Below are 5,830 nucleotides of genomic sequence, written 5' to 3'. Positions count from 1 at the left end.
GCAGTTTAAGGAAAGAGCAATTCTGGGAAAGTTCGAAGATTATTTGACAAATAGCTGCTCTATCAGCTATTTATTTTTTCTGCAAATAGCTGAAGTAGTCTACTTCCAGTTAGCTGGCTGCCGGCCATGCCACATTAATTTATTTGAAGATCTTTCCAGGAATGTCAAAATCAGCTTCAAATAAATGCATTATAAGTGAGAGATAATTTTAATTTCCTCTCTTTTATTTCCCTTTGAATAGAAAATATAACTGAAAGTAAAAGCAATTGGAATATTTTATATATTTTCCAAATTATAAAAATACACATTTTCTAATATATAATTGATCTAATTTGTTGTATTTCTAATCAAAACATGTCCATTGTAGCCATTGTGATAATTATTCAATGGGCTATCTTGACTCCAGTTTAATATTATTGTAAACACATAATAGAAATACTTTTATTTAATAATTGAAGACAACTTTGATTAATTCTTTTCAATTAAATATCAAAGAATGAATAAGCTGAATTGCAAAGAACACAACTTTAAGGTCCACATTGCATGTCAACATAATCTACACTTCTACTAATAATGGCGTTTCTGTTCTAGACTTGATTTTCAGTTTTTTATTGAAAATTATTTGTATATATCCTTACATACACTATTTTGTCCTCAAGTTTGCTTTGGTTTGAATGGAATGTGTTCCCCACAGGCTTAGTTTGAACACTGGGTTTCAGGCTGCTGATATTGGAGTGGTTCTGGGAGGTCATGGAACCTCTTGCACACGGACCTGGCTAGCATGGGACCATATTGCAGTAGGTCAAGGCTAGGGTAGTATAACTTGAGCTCTCTGCTTCCTGACTGGCTGTGGAGAAGTGAGGCATTATCTCACACCCTAGCTGCCACTGAAGTTCCTGCCTCTGCCACACCTTCCCTGCCAGGGTTCATTATATCTTCAGCACCATAAGCCAAAATAAACCATTCCTCTTGGAAGGCGTTTCTTGTCAGGGACAAGAAAAGAAACTGACAGAATTCAATGAGGATTTATGGTCATACGATTTTACAAAGTGGCCAGGGAATTATTTTGTTATGTTGTTACTGTGAAATGGTCCATAGTTGATGAAAGTTTTACCATTGAAAGTATTAAAGACCCTTCATCCTTATATAACTGTTTAGCTCTAGAAATAACTGCCAGAGATAATTTTCTTCATTTTAGATTTGTTTTGGAGTTGAATTTGATTGCAGTGGTGGACCTAAATGCTTCTTTTGTTTGTTTTTGTTTTGTTTTGTTTTGTGTTGAGACAAGTTCTCCCTGTAGCCTCAGATGGCTTAGAACTTTCTATGTACACCAAGTTGGCCTTGATCTCACACAGATCTGCTCGCCTCTGCCTCCTGAGTGCTGAGATTAAAGACTTGTGCCACTACTGTAACCAGCAGACTTTTTCTATGTATATTTTTTGTTAAGTTGTGTTACTTCTGCTTTAGACAATAGGAGTATCAGCTCTCTGATATACATCTAGAACCAAAATACCAAGCTCTGAAAAGCCAAAGCACGTGTTGAGGTCTTGTATAGGTGCTCTTACTGATGGTTCAGGTGAGCCCATACCAGGCAGAGATGACCCATCCTAACTGGCTGCCAGTTTGGATAACCAGCCTAGGTACTCCTTCAGGTAACTCTAATCCTGCTAACACCTGACTGCAACCATATGAGACATCTACATGCTGACCACTCACTTAAGCCCTGATAGTCCACTAACTACTTCCATAGTAATAGAACATCAGAACTGAGAAAGTTTTTCCCCAGATTGAAAAAAAAAATTTTAAGATTTTCCTTCAAAGCATTTATGTATCTTCATGTATGCAGTATTTATTTAATTTTACTCTCCAGAAATCACTAATGAAAACTGGAACTGGGAGGGAATTGTTGCCTGTCACTTTTACCAGGCACTGTTGGGTTGTATCTCACACATGATGCACACTTCTTTTTCTTTATTTCTGCCATTTGTTATGAGGGTTAGCATAGAGTATTCTCATTAGTAGGGGAAATTGTGAATTGAAAAGTCTTCAATCGCTTTGAATTGGGGATGTCATATAACATAGGGTGTATTTCATTCCAGGATCGATGAATGCATGGGCTATATTCGGTGGGAGCTCCCACTCAGTGCAAATGAATCAATAATGAACATCTTGTTAACCCTTCCTATACAGAACTCAAACATTTCCTTCAGATACTCATTGGAAATGGGGATTGAAAAATATTTTCTAGATATATTATAAATTATTGTGGCTTGAAGTAGAATACATTTACATAAACATTTTATAATGTTTTAGTAGTACTGGAAAAATTTTAAACATTTTAATTATTATTATTTATATTATATGTGTAAGAATGTATTGCCTGCCTGTATGTAAGTGCACCCATGTCATGCAGTGCCCACAGAGGTCAGAAGAGGGTGTAGGATCCCCTGGAACTGGAGTTATGGATAGTGTTGAACTGCCATGCTCAACAATGCTGGGAATCAAACCTGGATTCTCTTTAAGACCAGTCAGTGCTGTGAACCGATGAGCCATCTCTCCAGCCCCATGGAAAAATTTAAAAGTCGACTGAGGTGTGTTTGTATTCTCACATGTCCTCTTCCTAGCCCGGCAAGACTTTTCCCTCCCCATTTCCTATAGAACACGTACTTCTTTACTCATGTTTTTTTAAGTGGGTAAACTTAAGAATAAAATAATACACTGATAGTATAGAACATAATCTTTGTCTCTTATTCTGCCTGTCTGTCTGTCTCTCTCTCTCTCTCTGTGTACACATGTAAGATATCTTACCCTTTCATTATGTGATCTATTCTTTTATCATAGTTGGGTTTTTACTTAACATTTTTGGCTTTAATTTTACCATTTGTTCAACTATTCTTTGAAAAATAAATCAAGTAGATAATAAAGCTTGGGTCTATTTTTCCTTTCATACTCTAGTCAGTGTAAAAGGAGCAAAACAGAATTGGAAGATTGAAAAGACTGGGATGGCATCATGTATAAAAATAGAAAATATTTCTCTACAATAAAAATTTAACTTATCAGCCACTGAAGACCCTCCTAGAGCCCTGGTGGTGACTCATACTTTTAATCCCAGCACTTGGGAGACTGAGGCAGGAGATTGCCATGAACTCAAGGCCAGTCAGGAGATTTGGGACCTTGCCTCAAACACACACACACACACACACACACACACACACACACACACACACACAGGAGATATATATATATATATATATATATATATGAGTTTCATATATGAGTTTTGTCTTTGCATTGTTTTTATCCCTCTGAGTCCCCCACCAACTCCCCTAATGTCCCATTACAGTTGGGCAAGTTCTTGTCCTCTTCTTTAATTACTATTGCTACATGTAAGCACATGCCTGTACCATACTACAGTGTTTCAGGTTCTCACATGTCCTCTTCCTAGACTGGCAAAACATTCTCCTCTCATTTCCTATACAACATATAATTCTTTTCACATGTTTATTTAATTTGGTAAACTTAAGATCAAAATAACACACTGATAGGATAGAACACAGTCTTCTCAGGGCTAAGAGGTGGCTCAGTGTATGTACTTGCTGCTTTTCCAGAAAACCAGAGGTATGTTTCCTGCATCATGTTGGGTGGTTCACAACTGTTTCCAGTGTCAGGGTACTCAACACACTTTTCTGGCATCCACAGGCCAGACTCATGGCATACACACACATAAACACATATACATACACATAAGCACAAAAATAAATCTTTAAAAGGAAAAGAAAGTAACCTTATCACTTAGTGAATTGAAAAATAATTGATCATCTTTTTTTAAAGAAAGGAACAACTTTAAATGTATAAAGAAGTAATTCCAAATACTGAAAGGAAGTACAAAGCCTTGATACTGGAGGCTTTGAGAGCTGAAGACCAGCTCTCTGGACCCACACATTTTAAGTGTCATGTAGTGTATATTTTTAACTATAGTAATGTCAAATTTTATTTCAGGGGAGTCAATATATCATAAGTTTTGATTCTGTCAAGATAACATCAAAATCATTTTCTTGGAATTAATTTAGCTTCTAAATTAAACTTTTGAGTCAGACCATTAGAGATTCATAGACAGTTGTGAGAAATAATAGAAAGACTTGGTGCATTTGATCAGGTTTCCTATAAAGATAATAACTCATAAAGACACAGAATATACTATCATGTCAGGATATTGACACTGGTTGATCTAATGATTTTGTTCTGATTTCCCAAGTTTTATTAATGTTTGCGTCTGAATTTGCTTTTTGACCATTTTATCACATAGGTAGGTTTATGAATGGACTACTATAGTCCAGATACAGAACAGCTTCATAACCACAAAAACTTTTGTGTTGCCATTCATAATCACTCCATTCCCTCCGGGCATATACCACTGCTCCAGTCTTTTCTTCTGTGTGGCAATTAATTTCATGTCTCACTTTATTTAAGTTTTAGAATCCAGACATATGGTCAAGCATTAATCTAGATATTTCTGTGACAAATTTTAAATGAGATTAACAGTCAACTTGGTAAATTTTGAGTAAAGCTTATTGCTATCCTTAATTTGGGCAAGTGTCTTTAAATGTGCTGAAGGTTCTGCTGAAATAAAAGTTTCACATATCCTGTTTAAAATGGAATTTTCCAGGTACTTTCGGACACGAATAACTACAGCATGTTTTTTTGTTGTTGCTCAGTCAGCTACCTGGCCCTAAGGACTTTTGATTTGGCAGCTCCATAATCATTCATTCCAATTAATGTAAAATATATATGATTGATAGATGCACACACATAAGCACACACACATATTCATGTACATTTATACTCATATTGGTCCTATTCTATTTCTCTCAAGAGTCCTGACTAATACAACCTCACAAACATTAATGTATTCTCCATTTCTATAGTGTCACATCCAGCAATGTTATATAGACTGAATTATACAGTAAGTTTTGAAGATTGCCTTTCCTTTGGGTTCAGTTTAATTATCTAGAATTTCACTTGTTATTGTACACCATTACGTTGCTCAATGTTTATACAATGTATTACTTACCTTCTGTTACTGTGATAAAACATCTGACCGAGGGAATTTATAAAACAAATGAGTTTATGTGGCCTGTGGTTCAGAGGGTTAGAGTCCACAATAGCCAGGGAGGCATGGTGGCAGAGGTAGCTAGGACACAAAACAAAGAAATTACATCTTCAATCAGGGACAAGAAGCAGACAGTGACCCAAAATCTGGCAACGCGTAAGAACTCTCAAAGCCTGCCCCTGGTGATGTGCTTCCTCCAGCATGGTCAGACCTCATAAAGGTTCTATTACCTTCCCAAACAACACTGTAAACTAGGGATCAAGCATCCAAATACTTGAAGCCTATTTGGGACATTCTCATTCACAGCACCTTAGTCCATTCTCTGGCTGCCACAGCCTCATGATCATATAAAATCCAAAACACATTTAGTCCACCTTCAGAAACCCCTGAAGTTTTTACTAGTCTTCACACCATTCAAGATTCCAGAGTTCAAAAGTCTCTTCTGAAACTCAAAGCAATCCTTAACTATAAGACCTTGGAAAATCAAATGGAAAATTTAATACTTTCAAATGAGCAATAGAACTAAATACACATCCCTATTCCAAAAGGGAGGAATGTGGGCATATTGAGGAAATACTGAACAAAAACACTACCAAAACCTAGCCAGACACACATGAAATCCAGCAGTTCTATGTACAATAACTGGGACTTTACTTTCAAAGGGATTAGATGGCTCAGCCCCTCCGGCTTTGCTGTATGCATCTCTCTGTCTCTCTGTCT

The sequence above is a fragment of the Nannospalax galili genome, unplaced genomic scaffold (assembly GCF_000622305.1).
Source record: "Nannospalax galili isolate Female #2095 unplaced genomic scaffold, S.galili_v1.0 scaffold202, whole genome shotgun sequence".
NCBI lineage: Eukaryota > Metazoa > Chordata > Mammalia > Rodentia > Spalacidae > Nannospalax > Nannospalax galili.
Note: the sequence above shows the minus strand (reverse complement) of the source record.